The sequence below is a fragment of the Meles meles genome, chromosome 10 (genome assembly GCF_922984935.1).
Source record: "Meles meles chromosome 10, mMelMel3.1 paternal haplotype, whole genome shotgun sequence".
Lineage (NCBI taxonomy): Eukaryota > Metazoa > Chordata > Mammalia > Carnivora > Mustelidae > Meles > Meles meles.
The window spans coordinates 43,559,478-43,576,128 of record NC_060075.1 but is presented as its reverse complement, the minus strand read 5'-3'; the positions used below and the strand labels follow the sequence as shown (position 1 = coordinate 43,576,128).

The window sequence follows — 16,651 nt, the reverse complement described above, 5'->3', positions numbered from 1 at the left end:
AAGTGGGAGAGAGGCAGGCAGAGAGAGAGAGAGAAGCAGGCTCCCCGCTGAGCAGAGACACCCCAATGCGGAGCTCAATCCCAGGACCCTGAGACCATGACCTGAGCCAAAGGCAGAGGCTTTAACCCACTGAGCCACCCAGGCGCCCCTACCTTTATAGGATTTTAAAAACAGTATTTATGCATGCTTTAGAATTGAGAAACTTTCTTTTTTATGCTCTGGATTAGAATATTTTATATGGCTTTAAATGATAAGTTTCCTTATGGTTAGCTAGAATTCCCTTTTAAAACATTTCAACCTGCTGCTTTTTGTTTAGAGGTAGCTCAATAACAGTTTGAATTTCTTCTGTGGCAATTAGTCTGTTTCAGATTATTTCTACATCTTATAAAGTCAATGTACTAATTTATATTTTCTTAGAAATGTAACCACAGCAAAGGAAACTATCAATAAAAGTATTTCCATTTTCAGATGCATTATTTTGATTTCTAAGTGTTACCTTAGATTTCCAGGATTATTTGTTTGACCTTTTTTCTATTTCAATATTTAATTTCTAGTTTTGTTTAATTGTGACCAGAGAATATTTTCTGTAACTTTCTACTCTGAGGACTTAGTTGATGTTTCACCTGTGGTCTAATGCACGGTCAGTTTTTATGACTTTCTCCTCTGTCTTTTGGTTCAGATTTCAACATGTGGTTAAAAACCAACATTTCTTTCTTGTATATGAATCTGCCATGTTTTTTACTTTATTTATGGAAAGCCTTTGTATCTACCAGTTCTCCTAGCCACAGTTGTGGGTATGTTCCCATTCTCTAAAGAAGAGGGTCTGAGGTAAAGATAGAGTTGTCAGGTCCCTAAGGATACCAATTTGACTGTTCCATGAGCGAAAAAAAAAAGTGGAGGGTACATAGTGGATATGTTTACCTAGATCTAGAAGTATGTATGCCAAGTCCAGACTGACGTGATCAGATGTGTTCCTATATTGGATACTACTCTTCAAATTACTGTATCTTCATATTTTAGCATACTATCCAGTTTTATTTAAAGAACTTAAGGACTCTTTTCATGCACTATATAGAAATATCTCCATGAGAAATGTGGTGAAGAAAGCCAGGTGATATACAGTGTGTATAATATGTGCAAAGAAAAGCAAAGAAAGAGAGAGAATTTCTATTTGTAATAATTTGTATAAGCATACTGAAATTCTGAAATGACCATTGAACCAACAGGAATTGATGTGAAATTGAAGAGAAATGTGTAGAGGAAATACTTTTCATTATTTACTTTTATGTACATTCAAAATTTTTAAACTATACAAAAATTGTACAAAATAAAAAAATTAAAAATTAAAATCAACTGATTAAAATCATTATCATAAAGGACAAACCAGTCCACAAAAAAATGCATCTAAATATTTCCCAGGATCCAAAGGACCCCAATTTGAGAAATTCCTATTTTGCAAGTTTGTTTTTTATAGCAATACATGGACATGAAAAATATTCACAGAGCACAAAACTGAAGGTTAACTTCCCATCATGTTGTCAGAAATATCTCTGCGCATAACTACCAGCTTTCTGGGTGCGTATCTGTGTATGTGCTTCTGCATACATTGTGTAGGGATGGATACCTGAACATTTCAGGGTTGGAATTGACAACACTTGTAATTCCTTCTGTAATTTTCAGTCCCTGCTGATTTCTACTTCTAAATAAACTTTAGTAATTTGTGTTTTCAAAACATTATTACTTTAATCCAAATTTTCAAATTTGCTTCATAGATTTCTCTGTAATCAGCTCCTATTGACTTTTTAAAGCCCTGTGCATGACAATAATTTTATTTCTTTTAAAAATCTCCATCATGGTATATTACTGCTTTATCTTCTTTTAGCTTAATAATCAATAAACTTCCTTAAAGTGCATTTTCATAGTATTATTTTCAATAATATAGTTGCAATATATATTTACCAGTTCTATTCTTTGTTTCTACTTTCCAGTTTATTAATATCTACCATATCATGTATTATTTATTTTTCTTTCCTTAAATTTAATTGATTGTTAGCTTTTTGAGTTAAGACTTAGTTAATCTGTTTTTATTTCCAATTATAATTTTTATCATCATTAAAACATATGAAATTTTTTGTGATATTTTATTATCTTGTATCGTCGCTTGCTTAAGAGAACAGCTTTAAATTTTCCATATGGTTAAAATATTGGTTTAATTGTATTGTGGTCAAATGATAACTTTATGCTTTTGACTTTGAAGCAGCTACCAAGGTTTTCTTTGTGGCCTACAAAATAATTAATAGGACTCACTCTCTGCTTATAGGATAAGATTTTTGATGTAAATATATACTAAATGAAGCCTTAAGATTATAATTTTAATAATCTTGCTTAATAGTTTCTATTTGATTTTTCACAGCCTGGAAAATGTCTTTAAGAATTTAAATTCTAATTATTTTTTAAAAGATTTTACTTATTTATTTGAGAGAAAGTGAGAGGGAGGGAGGGAGTAAGCATGAGGAGGGGGAGGTTCAGAGGGAGAGGGAGGAAAAGACTCCGCACTGTGCAGGGAGCCCAACCCAGGACTGGATTTCAGGGCCCTATGGGTCATGACCTGAGCTGAAGGCAGAAGCTTTAACCCACTGAGCCACCCAGGTGCCCCCTCAACTAAGATTTTAAGAGGAATGCATGTTCAGAATCATGAACTGAAATTATACTGCAAATAGTACTTGCAATTTCAAAGCAACCAAAGCTTCATTTTGTGTATGGATATCAGTAAAAGGACAGATGGTTAACACACTCTTTCAACCACACTACCATTTACAGGGCATTATCTTTGACAATGACAGACACTAATATGATCAATTTTACCTTTGCCTATTATGTGAATCTTCTCTTTGTCAAAAAACTAAACTTCAGTTGGAGCAACATAGAAAAACTCAATTCTAGGTCCTTTTTAAAAAAAACATGTAAATTAAGAAAATGAATGACTATTGCATTTTCAGGCCACATAGGCATTAGCTTATAGAAAAGGTATTCTATATATCTGTTCAGGAGTATTACAGTTCTTGTTAAAATGGTTCAGCGATGATAAAGAACCAAGCCTGGTAAAAGACTCTTCGTAGAATTATAAAATGTTATATATAGTAGGAATACCAAAGATCATTTGAAATATATCAGTTAAGTTCATTGAGAGAAACAGATGGCATGTCTAAAATAGGATAATTCCAGCAGAGTTTTTAAAAGGCACTAATTGCAAAGGCATGGGAAATATGCAGGGAAATTATGAAGGATGATGCAGTACCTAGGAGTTAGTGAGATGCATTTACTACTCCCTAAGCCTGAAGAAATAAGGGGACTTGAATGTTAAAGATGGCTTATATGGGGACTACGAACTTGGTAAGAGTTCAAGTACCAGTTTGAACTCAACTGATGGACGTGGCCAACTTAATAAGTAGTATAGGGAGGGGACTAAGAAAATAAACATGTAACTTCACTCTCTTCCCTTTCTCCAATCTCCTGACAGGGCTCCCCAGAGGCCTAACCCAACTGGGAATCAGAAAACAAAGAGACGTATACAAGTCAACCTTCTAGGAAAAGTAGCAGAGTGCAGAGGCTGAAGGAATAGCTAGAAAGGCCAACGAAAGATGTACAACACATGACCCAGTGATCTAAGCTTTTAGATAAAGATATTGAATCAAATTGAGACACTGACTTGCTCAGGTTCAGCAAGCAAGTTAGATTCAGAGCTAAAACCAGAGACTCCTAATCTAGTTCCCATTTCATGGAAGTTGGCTTGGTCCCACTTCTAAAATATCTTGCTTTGGGGAAACTGTCATGATTGGAAAGGCTCTGGTGAGTCTCCTCGATCAAAAGGATAAAGTAAGTACAGATAGCCTTTCTCCCTTCATTCTGGTGTTCAATCACTCTGTTACAAACCACCCCCAAAATTACAGCATTGAATGGCAACAATTTTATTATGTTCATGGACTCTGTGAGTCAGAAATTCAGATATGAAGCAACACAAGTGACTTTTTTCTGATGCCCAATATTTGGGGGCAATCCAGGAAGTCTTGAATGGCTGCTTAATAATGAAATAGCTGAATGCCTGGTATCATCTGAGGGCTTCCTCATGAATGTGTCTGCTACTGAGGCTGGGATGACCAGGAGGCTAGGCTAGCTGGGACTAATGAGCAGAACATCTATACATGACCTCTCCATGAGGCTTGGGTTTCTCAGTGCAGATGGATAGATTTGAAGTGGGAGAGTCTTGAGAGGGAGCATCTAGAGAGTGAGGTCTCCAAGAAACCAAAGCAAAAGCAGCCTTGCTTCTTATGACCTAGCCTTGTAACTTACACTCTATCTATTATGCTAAATTCTTTGGGTTAGGAATGAATGACTAAGGACAGGTCATATTCAAAAGGAAGGGAATTACATACCAACTCTTGAGGGGGGGAATGGCAAGATCTGCAGAAGAGCACATGAGCTGGGAGACGCTGTTGCAGCCACTGTAGGAAAATACAAATTTCTTCATGCCTCAAAGACAACATTTAAATAAAAGCAAAGAAATTTAAAAGTATGAGTTGATGTTGAATAAGAGACAAGAGTTAGGAGACATCTGAGGAAAGAAACACCAATAAATTTTTGGTAGAAAGAAACTGAATGGGATGCCTGTGTGGCTCAGGGGGATAAAGCCTCTGCCTTCAGCTCAGGTCATGATCTCAGGGTCCTAGGATGGAACCCTGCATCGGGCTTTCTGCTCAGCGGGGAGCCTGCTTCCCACTCTCTCTGCCTACATGTGATCTCTGTCAAATAAATAAATAAAATCTTTTTTTTTTTAAGTAAAGAAAGAATAAGAGTCACAACTGATGGTGTAGAGTCTATAAACCCACATTTATAGACACAAGATAAACTCACAGAGATACTATCTAGAAGAACAGAGAAGCACAGGACTGGGAAATGCCAGGTAAAAACAGGAGTGTGGGATGTGTAATGGGGATATTCACTTTCTGTGCATGTAATTGTCAATACTCCTGTCAGACTGTATAGAAAAATTCATGTAAACTAGTCATTTATGTGTTTGATCTTAAAACAACAAAATCATGTTTTTGCCTCAGGAAATTGAGCAGCTACAGAATAAAGACACTAAAATTCTGGCAGTTAGTTCCCCACCCAATTACCTAAAACAAATTCTTTCAGAAAATATTGGAGTAAGGAATATTTCTCAATTTACTTGAAGGTGTTAACATGAATCTGACACTGAAACAGAGGAACAAAATTACAACAAAAAGGATTTAGGATCAATATCCTCAAGGAACAGGGATACAAAATTTCTAAACCTAACTAGGAAATCTAACATAGAAGTATATGAAGAATGTAATACATCATGAGGAATTGGGATCTATCTCAGGAAAGTTAAGTTAGTTCAATATTTTAAAAATCAATTAATACAATTTCTATAAAGAACAGAATAAAGGAAAAAAATCATGATATCTTAAAACCTATAGAAAAAGCACTTGACAAAACCTGACATCCTTCATGATAAAGACTTCAGCAAACTACTTAGAGAATAGAACTTTCTCAGTGGACCTGGATGGCTCAGACATTTAAGTGTCTGACTCTTGTTTCAGCTGAGTTCGTGATCTCTGGGTTGTGAGATCAAGCCCTGCACTGGTCTTTACACTGGGTATGGAACCTGCTTAAGATTCTCTCTCTTCTTCTCCTTCTTCCCTCCCAAACTTCTCTCTAAGAAAGAAAGAGAGAGAGAGAGAGAGAGAGAGAAAGAAAATAAATAAAACTTTCTCAATTGCAATAAAAAGAATCTATGAAAAACAAAAAACTCCAGCAAATACCATACTTTATGTAGAAAGACTGAACATTTTCCCCATAAGATTGGAAAGAAGGGAATAGGTCTATTTTTAGCAGTCTTATACTGGATTGTACTGAAACTTTCCCACAAAATCTCTAGGTGCCAGAGTCTTCCCCAATGAATTCCTACAAGCATATAACAAAGAAATAACACAAACTCTTCTGAAAAATAGAAGATGCCTCATTTTGTAAGTCTAGTCTTACTCTATTACCAAAATCAAACACATAAAAAGAAAATTACGGGTTAACATCAATCATAATCATAGATGCAAGAAAGTCATTTAAAAATTAGCAAATTGAATCCAAGAATATATAAATATGATAATAGATCATAATCTAGTCAGTTTTGTTCCAGGAATACAAGATTGGTTTAACATTTGAAAATCCATTAATGTAATGCATTATGTTAAGAAAATAAAAAAAGAAAAAATATTATCAACTTGATAGATACAGAAAAAGCATTATACAAAATTCAACATCCATTCCTGCTTAAAACTCGCAGCAAAGTGGAAATGGAAGGGAATTTCTTCAACCTTATTAAGAGCATTTATGAAAAACCTCAACTAATATCAGACTTTATGGTGAAAAATGAAGTATTTTCCTCCAAAGAGTATTAACAACAACAAAAAAAGGATTCCATTATTGGAACTTCTATTTAATATTGCTTTGGAGGTTTTCGTGATTTAGCAAGAAAATGATGTAAAAGTCATCCCGATTGGAAAGAAAGAAGTAAAACCATCAGACATTGCTCTACAAAGAAAATTCTATGAACTATAATAAAAGCTACTGGAATCAATAAGAAATTTCAGCAAGTTGCAGAATATAAGAACTATGTCAGAAATCAATTGTATTCCTAAATCCTACCAATGAATCATCAAAAGTTGAATTAAAATAACACCATTTAAAAACAACATCAACACATAAATTTCTTACAGACATACATGACAAAAATTGTGAAAGATGGGTTTGCAGAAAAACTACAAAATATTACTTGGAGAAATTAAAGAAGATCTTAACAGATGGAGAGAGATGTCATGTTCACAGATCAGAATGCCCAATGTTTTTAAGATGTCATTTCTCCAAATCTATGTATTTACTGCAATCCCACTCAAAATCCCAATAGGAATTTTGTAGAGATTCACTAGCTGAATATGAAATTCACTTGGAAATGCAAAGGAAGGCATGGGACATCTCTACAACCTTTAAAAGAACAAAGTTGGAGAACATACATTATCTAACATCAAGACTTTATAATGCTAGAACAATCAAGACAATTTGGTATAGAGTCACGGTAGATAAATCAAGCAAGAGAAAAGATGGGTGTCCAAAAAAGTTCTGACAAAAGTGCCAAAGCAATTTGCTCCTTCAACAAATTGTCCTGGGACAACTGAAGAACAATATGTAAAAAAAGAAAGAAAAAGAGAGAGAAAGGAGGGGGGAAAGAAGTCAGGAAGGAAAGAAAAGATGCTCAGTGTCATTAGTCATTAGGGAAATGCAAATTAAAACCATAATTACATACTACTAAATACTTACTAGAATGACTGAAATTAAAAAGACTCACTGTATCAAGCCTTGACAAGAATGTGAAGTAGCTGGACTTCTCATTCCACTCCTAGGTGATTTCCTAAATCCAAAGAAAGTATATACTCATGCAAAGAATTTTATGAGTGTACACAGTGGTCTTATTTGTGATAGCCCAAACTGTAAACAACCCAAATGTCCATGAAAAGTGAACGGTAAACAAAATGCACTGTATCTATATAATAGAATACTACTTAGCAGTAAAACAGAATGAATTATTGACTGTACAATAACATCAATAAATCTTGAAATAATTAACTTGGATGAACTAAACAGACAAAAATTTTTCATGCCTTATGATTCTATTTATATAAGGTTGTAAGAAATGAAAACTAATCTATAATCACAGAAATAGATCCAAGATTTCCTGAGGAATAGAGTTGCCTGAAGGAATGCATTCCAAGAGGGCACAAAGAAACTTGTGGGGTAACAGGTATATTACCTACACTGTAGTGGTGTTTTTTGGGTGTGCATAAACTGTTAAAACTTATCAATATGCTCACTTTAAATATGTACAGTTTATTGATGATAATTATACCTCAATAAATTTGCTTTAAAAAAAAAGCATTATTAGCAATCAAGAAGGCAATGAAACCCAGGGAAAAAATATTCCAAATACATATATATATATATATATATATATATATATATATATATATATCTGGGAAAGGACGTGTAACTAGAATATATTTAGCTTAAAAATCTCATACCTGCCAAAAGAAAAAAAAAGTTAAAAAGATTTTTTAAAAAGGCAAAATTTTAAACAGAATATGTCACTAAAGAAGATATCTAAATGACCAATGCTAAGCTCGTAAAAAAGATGCTCAATTTCATCAGTGCACAAATGCATATTAAACCACAGTAGGTCTGACTGTATACCCACTACAGTGACTACACTAAAAACACTGACTGTCCAAGATTAGCAAAGACATGCAAATACTGGAGATCTACCACATTGCTGGTGGGAGTGTAAAATGATAATAATATTACAAAAGTGTTTAGAAGTTTCTTTTTTTTTTTTTAAAGATTTTATTTATTTATTTGACAGACAGAGAGTTCACAAGTAGGCAGAGAGGCAGGCAGAGAGAGAGGAGGAAGCAGGCTCCCTGCAGAGCAGAGAGCCCGATGCGGGGCTTGATCCCAGAACCCTGAGATCATGACCTGAGCTGAAGGCAGCGGCTTAATCCACTGAGCCACCCAGGCGCCCCATCTTTCCATCTCCTGGGGGAGGGGGTGTTCATCTTTGACTCCAGACATGTCCAAGTCAGTCTCACCTCAGGAAGAAGGATTTCAGCTTCAGGATTTTTCTTTAGAAAAGATTTTTCTTTAGAGCAGAGTTTTCTACTCTAGTACTCTGAAGTAGCATCTACCTCCCCAAAGGAAGAGAAATCACTTTAAATGCTTCCATGCCCCATTCTACTTAAAATCTTCTTATTCCAGCTGGCTGGCTTTCCAGAGCTCTCTGCTCCTCTGGGAACCCACCAAGGAGTGCTTCCCAGTGCAGAGACATGAAAAGGGCCTCACACACAGTTTCTCAGCCCCCCAGAGTGGTCAGGAGTCACCTGGGGACAGAACAGCCTTCTGTGGAACACAGTGAAAGGCAGAGGGGTAGAAAGTCCTCTCTTCTAGCAGTGGTAGGAGGAGGTTAGTCTGCCCAGTAGGACTCTGTCTGCCTGGCTGGAGGGAGGAGTCTCTCACCAAGAATGGGGCTGCACACGGAGCCAAGAGTGGCTCTATCCTAGGTAAAAAAGGGGTGGGGCAGAACATCAGAGGATGTAGCCTGGGTTCTAAAGCCCCCACTCCAAGGGGGAGGGAACGAGAACAAGAGAAGTGGAGTGGGCATAGGCAGAAAGGATTCCATAGACAGAAGGCGGCGGACGGCTGTCTCCACAGCCCAGTCCTCAGTGCCAGCCTCTGTGTCATGGTGATAAGCCAGCTAGATTCCAGGCACCAGAGCCAAAGCCAGGACGTCTTTGTGTCCTTTTCACCTGGGCTGTTGGTATTTGTGTCGATGACAGGGTCTTGCTTACCCCTCTTCTCTGCATGTTGAACCTTAACCAGACCAAATGTTATGACGTTAAACGGAAGGTCCCCCTTAAGACAAGACAGTAAGAGGTAAGCTCACCTAACTGTCCTCTGAAGTTTTTGGACCCAGCGGTGGTTGGCAACATAGAACACCATCAATCCAAACCCCGTCAGAGAGAGTACACTAAATTTCTTCCCTTCCCTTCACCTTTTAAGAAGCTCCCAAACCTGACTGCTCTTCAGAATTCCCTGGGACAGCTTCTTAAATTACAGATGACCAAGCCTTACCTTGACTTGACTACCTGTGAGTAGGACCCAGAAATACACATTTCGAACACACCGTTGCCCCGTGTTCTGACAGGAATTGTCCAAGGCGAACTGGGTTTGGGGAACACCTGGTATATGCGATGGCCTTGGGAGTGAGACCTTGTATCAGTCACGTTTCCACACCCACCCTTGGCCCAGTGCGTAGAACGTGGGAGACCCAAGTGCTCTGGGCCTGAACAGAACTAATAAATGCATATCCAAAGGACAGACAGGATGCTGTGGGGAACACCTGCAAAAATCAGTCACACCAACCATAGGACATTTAAGTGGAATGTCAAAACATAAGTAGAAGAATGGCAGGCACACCTGTGGGTGGGGGGGGGGGATGTTAAAGAACTTCCTCAACAAGAAGCTTTTTCCAAAAAAGGATGTGGAAGAAGGTGCAGCACTTGAGGCTGGGGGTGGGCTCTGGGGGAGACCCGGCCTGGCTCTTCCTCATTAGACACTAAAATATGTGAAGCCAACTCAGCCAGGAAGAAGCCCTACGTTCAGCCGCAGCACTGACTGTGGGAGGCCTGTCATCCTTGTCTTTCTTTGACCTCTTCAACCCTTGGGCTTCCCTAGTGCCATTCCCTCCCTCCCTCCATTGCTCCCTCCCTTCTTTCCTTCCTTCTTTCCTTTCTCCTCCCCACCTCACTCTCTTTATGGTTTTCAACCCTGCCCCCCTCACTTGTTACCTGCCCTTTGCCCTTCTCTCCTTCCCTCACAGTCCCTGGGGTCAGTCCCCTCTCTCTCTAGACCTCCATGGTCCTCTTCTGTAAATCTTAGTTCTCCACAGAAGGAAAAGGAGGGGGGCGCCTGGGTGGCTCAGTGGGTTAAAGTCTCTGCCTTCGGCTCAGGTCATGATCCCAGGGTCCTGGGATCGAGCCCCACATCGGGCTTTCTGCTCAGCAGGGAGCCTGCTTCCTCCTCTCTCTCTGCCTGCCTCTCTGCCTAGTTGTGATTTCTCTCTGTCAAATAAATAAAATACTAAAAAAAAAAAAAAAAGGGAAAGGAGAAAGAGGAGAGGAGAAGAAGGAAAGGAAGGAGGGAGGGAAAAAGAAAGGACAGGAGGACGGAGTTAACCTTTATCAGACATCTATTCTGGGCAAAATGCTCTCCTGTAGGGTACCTTGTTTAATCCCCACGACAAGCTGGTGAGATCACTATTACTAGCTCCAAGCGCAGACCAGGTTAGTAATGCGTCTCCTATCACACAAGGATTCGCTTCTGCTGTAGATGGCCACCACAATGGTTTGCTTCTGGTAGACAATTCCAGTGAGCAGCCCTAATTTTATGGTATGAGGCAGGTTTGTATTTTCTGGTTACCAGCAGTAATTATTAAATGTTAATATTTCATTGTCTTAGAATGGAAGATTGCAAGAGCCCCACTTCTATGGCTAGTCCCTTGTTGATAAATATACCCAAGGAAAATTTTGAAGGTGTTTCTCAATTCAGAAGCAATTACTGTGAAGGAGCGCAAATCTCCAGTAGAGTTTTAGCTCATTTCCTGGTTTGAGAGCTTCACTCTGGCTGGAGTCAGAGTTCCAATTAAATTCTTCAGAGAGCAGAACATACGGGTTCCCACCATTTCAATCAGCTCCACTTAATGGACTCTTTCACAGATATGTTTCTCTTAGTAAAAAGTCTCATTCTTCCGGTTGCCTAGTGTAAAATGGGGGCAGTAGGATGAGCCGAACAACATATGATCTTGGCTACGGAATGACAAGAGGTCATCCAGCCTCTCTCCTGAGAGAATGAAGACGATAAAGAATAAGCTTACACATCCTGGCCCTCACGATCATGGCAGCCACCCTACCCCCAGATTTCCACTGCCTCCTGCCCACACTTCCAAAAGAGGGAGTCTCACATCCAGCCACAACCACTGACTGACTTGCCTCTTTGACACACATCAATTTCCCATAATTATTTTTATTTTTTTCCTTTGTACCAACCATAGAACTAAATTTCCTAACCACTTCATCTAGGTATGATGGTATGGATAGTTACTGTGAAGAGGATGAAAGTGGAAATTTTGCATTTTAGTTTCTGGTGGCCTCCCCATTCTATCATTCCATCAGCTGAATACATATGATGATGAGGACTTGGGGGGGGGGGGGCGCTTCCTGAATCCCAAGTAGGGGAGTGCCGCTTATCATATGGGAAGCCTCAACTCAACCATTATGTAAGGAAGAAATACAGTTTTTAAACCGTATGTGGTGCCTATCTGTTGAGGTAACTCAGCCTAGTCAAACTCATAACAATAGGAAATTGGGTTACAAGTTAAATCGGCAACAAGTAGTATTCTTTCATAAACCAACAAGCAGTCAGCTGCAAAGGAGACAGCCATGTTGCTGGAATTCTAACCCATAACTCTGTCAATCAACATTAGTTTGGCCCAGCTCAGATATCTAAGCCATGGGAAGTAGTTTGAATTTCACCCAAGTCCACAAAGAAAGCATTAAAGGATTTAAGTAAGGAAGTGACATGATTAGATTCACATTTTAGAATGACCAATAATGCAAGACCAAAAGCAGGGAGACTGGGTTGAGTGTCATTGCTGGAAGCTAGGTTCCTGGCGGTGTGGACAGAAAGTGGTTGGTGTATTGAAAACGGACCTAGGGACATCTGGGTGGCTCAGTTGGTTGGACAACTGCCTTCAGCTCAGGTCATGATCCCGGAGTCCCGGGATTGAGTCCCACATCAGGCTCCCAGCTCCACGGGGAGTCTGCTTCTCCCTCTGACCTTCTCCTCCCTCATGCTCTCTCTCAAATAAATAAATAAAATCTTAAAGAAAAAAAAAGAAAGAAAACGGACCTAGAAGGGAGAAGGAGAAAAGGCAGTAACGAATAAGTAGTATGAACATTAAAGAGATGGGTAGAAACAAAAGAGCCTACTGAGGAGAAAGAAAGCATCTAGAGAATAAGGGAAAAAAACCCACAAAAATGTTTTGTACAGTGGAGAGAGAATTTTCAGGAGTGGGTTATACACAGAGCCAGACAATGTTGAAGAGCAAATGAGCTAAGTTCAAAAAGGTGTCCATCTGATTTAATAAATAAGAATCATGCCAGGGGGCGGTGAGGGTGGAATGAGACAGCTAATCCTTATTATCGTAGCTTGAGGAATGGATGTAGCAGAGGGATAAGGAGACAAAAAATTTAGAAAACTCTTTGCTTACAGCAGAAGTGTAGGGAAGTCGTCAGTTACAGACATGGATTGAAGGAGGTTTTATGTTTGGGGGTTGTTTTATTTAAATGTGAGATGATCCTTCTTGGGATCCTCTTGGGAAGGAGCACACAGAGAGGATAGAGACTGATCAATGGAGCAAGTCCCAGATGAGAGAGCTACAGGGGGTATGGCGTGTAGGGTAGGTGAGAAATTAACTGTGGGCAGGATGGAGGAACCTCTTTTATTATTGGAATGAGAAGTGAAAAAGAAGTACAAGTGGAAGTGATTTCTATTTGGCAGATTACGTGTAAATGGAAGCAAGGAAATGTACTTTGTCTGTAGAAAAGGAAAGAGAAAACATCTACTGAGCCTATTACAGCTTCTGTTACTTAAAGGGATAGCAAAATGGCCCATACAAGGACGATTCAGAGGAAAAATACACATAAAAATGATCCATGCAGGATCCAGAGTAAAATTTCAAGAAACTGTGGCGATTGTATTCTCTAGTGGCTAAAAACATGGGCTTTGAAATCAGAGGAACAAAGTTTTGCATTCCAGTTTCATTATTTAATAACTGCATGATCTTGTACAGTTTGCATGACCTTACTAAGGCTCCAATCCCAATATCTAATACCAATGGGATTATAGACATAAAACAATGATTGTTTAGGGTAGCACTTTATTGCTCATCAAAATACTTTGGGCATCATCATTATTACCTGTCAAAAGTGTTCAAGGAACTCACCTTCAAAAAACCAGCACAGAGATGCTGGGATTATAAGTAATGATGGAGAAACAGATGGGCTAGCTTCCCAGGATAGTCAGAAAATGAACAGAGATTTAAACAATTAGAAAGTTAATGAATATGGAGGGCTAATATGTGTAACTCATGGACCAGAATGAAAGAAGACAAAGAGGAACAGAAGCTATAATCAAAGATATGCATCAATTCTTTAGCTATCTTTCCACGTTTTCACACAGAAGTCCATACATTTATAAACCACCCAGTTTGGTATACAGAGCAGGATTTTTTCACTTCACAGCAATGTTGAAGCTGGTTGTAGTCAGCTCAGAGGCATATGACATAAAATTTTGCTTATGTATTTTTCAGTTTTGAAGATTAAAATGGAGTTCTATCTTTAATAGTATTTTCATTCATAATTTATTAATTATATAAGTAATGATACTTGATATTATAATATAATATAATTAATATTTGCTACAAAATTCTGTCCTACATACATTTCAACCATCCCTTGTAATTTACACAAACAAAACAATGACAGAATGGTGGGCACTGATGTTACTACTTTCCTAAAATCCCTCACTTCAAAAGGTTTTAAAATTTAATTGCATAATGATAGAGATTATAATTATCTACAGTATGTAATTAACAACACTCATTATTGATATTAACAGCTTAAAGCCTGAACTTTGTTCTCCATTAATAGAAGCAGAGCAGTTTTCCCATTAATGTTAAGGATAAAATGCACGTGTTGTTTTGCCCACTAGCTAAGACTTTGGAGCTGACTGCACTCGTGTGGTGGGGCAAATTGTTTCCGAACACTCCCATGACCTGGAGACATCTGTACACAATGTAAATGACTCCCTGCAACACAGACAAAATCAATGACAAGGCATCCATGCTAGATTCCATCGTGGCAATATTTCTAATTATATAGACATAAGAAAATCCTCAAGTGTTGAGGCTTGAGGGGATGACAATAAATCAAACGTCTTCCCCATCTCCACCTCTAGGTTGAGAAATCAGACGAAATAGCCAGACAGATGGAGAATGCAGGAGCCCGCTCACAGATAGAGCTGGTTGGGGAATGCAGTCGAGAGCCAGTGCCCAAGGGGCATCCCGAACCACGTATTCCTCTCAGTGCCATGCTCGAAACAGAAGGGAAACTTGCTACCCTCATCACTAACAGAACTGGGTGACTTCACAGTTCCTATCGGTCACAGAGGAAGAAAGACAGAAGGTTCTAGTAGAAGAAACTCACATGGTGGGCAGCTCAGTGCTCCTACACATGACCTCGTTTTTCCAGACAACTAACCTGCACTTCTTCCATGCCACTCAGGGCTTTGAAAGCGAAGCAACAGAAACTGCCGGTCCTCCTAAAGGCTAGCCCGGAAGCTGCTGCAACATCCCTTGTACCATAGTCGATTGGTCAAAGCATTCAGGCCAGCCCAGAACCAGGTAAATAGGCAAAGGGACCCTGCTCTGGAGGAACAGGAGTGAGGGGTAGAGAGAGGGAAAACACTGCCATTGGGCAGTCAAGCCGTCACACACTCAGGGATTTGCAGCGTGACTCGCAAATATAGTGACTTCGAAGCCCATCCACATGACCCAGAGGTTTCCACCAAGTGCTGTCGCTCCGCTCTCTGAGTGTGGAGTAAAGAGAGCCCCAGCGTGCACAGGATTAATAACATTCTCCCCTGCTCTGGAGTCCTGCCGCTCTTCAACTCAGGGAGTGATGTGTGAAGCTTGTTATGCTCTGCCTGGTCCATGAAAAATGAATCTCATGAAAGGTAGATCAGTAGAGCCTGAAGATTTTATGGGTAATAAGAGTCTCGCCTTCTTAATGCCTAAAATAATCTCTTGAGTTTGAAAAGCTGGAGGAAAACTACCTTAATAGATGTTATAATTTCTTTATTTCGACATTTATAAAGAGTGTTTTCTGATACATTTGAAACTGATGACAGTCCTCTGGGATAAGCAGAGACGCAAAAAGCGCTGGGTGCAGAATAGGAACGTAGACCTTCTCCCATTAAAAGAGAACATTTTGTTTGTTTATAAAAATAATCAGTGTACTTGTGGAAAATCTGGACATACAAAAGTTTTAAGAATTATTTTAAAGATACAAATTCCTCATAAAAGCATGTCTCAAAGATCAGCAATGAAGCACTATTACACTTAACGATTTAACTCCCAATAGACTGTTCCCTGTTTCCCCTTAGTTACCAGCAATAAAATCCTCTCTCAAGACCCTCAACATCGCATAGGTAGTTTTTCAGTTGTAATCATATCATTAAAAAACTAGGGATAGCTTTATTTCTCCATCATGAAATGCTCTTCAAAACACAATTTGTAAATAATATGTTTTTAAATTTGACTATATAAACTGATGCATTGTAGAGTATCTGGAAGTTACAGAGAAATACTTTAAAATTTTTTTAATTTAATTTTTTTCAGCATTCTAAAAATTAAAAAAAAAAAAACCAGAGGGGTTTTTTTTTAGTTTTATTTTTAATTTTTTTAAAGATTTTATTTATTTATTTATTTATTTATTTTTTCCCATTTTATTTATTTTTTCAGCGTAACAGTATTCATTCTTTTTGCACAACACCCAGTGCTCCATGCAAAACGTGCCCTCCCCATTACCCACCGGGCCTGGTTAGTACTTGGATGGGAAACCAGAGGGTTTTGAAGGGGGTGGGGGTGGGAGGTTGAGGAACCAGGTGGTGGGTAATAGGGAGGGCACGTACTGCATGGAGCACTGGGTGTGGTGCAAAAACAATGAATACTGTTACACTGAAAATAAATAAATAATAATAATAATAAAAAAATTACGGGGAAAACTCCAAAAAAAAATTGTTTTTAATTCTCTGAATGCCCACAACCCACAGCTAACAACTGCTAACTTTTTGCTGTTTTCCTTCTGGAAATATTTTAATACAGGTAAAGGTAGTATTGAAAGTGGCA

The 16,651-nt window shown here is 38.6% G+C and overlaps 1 long non-coding RNA gene across 4 annotated transcripts in view; it reads right to left on the bottom strand.

Moving 5' to 3' along the window:
- The window catches only part of LOC123951980, a 204,483-nt gene that overhangs the window by 138,889 nt on the left and 48,943 nt on the right, over positions 1–16,651 (bottom strand). For 3 of the 4 annotated variants that reach the window (XR_006820545.1, XR_006820543.1, XR_006820546.1), the window contains exon 2: positions 7,424–7,486. The exons of the other annotated variant lie outside the window; for it this stretch is intronic. This is a non-coding gene — a long non-coding RNA (uncharacterized LOC123951980). The remainder of the gene's footprint in view (positions 1–7,423; positions 7,487–16,651) is intronic. 4 annotated transcript variants of the gene reach the window in all.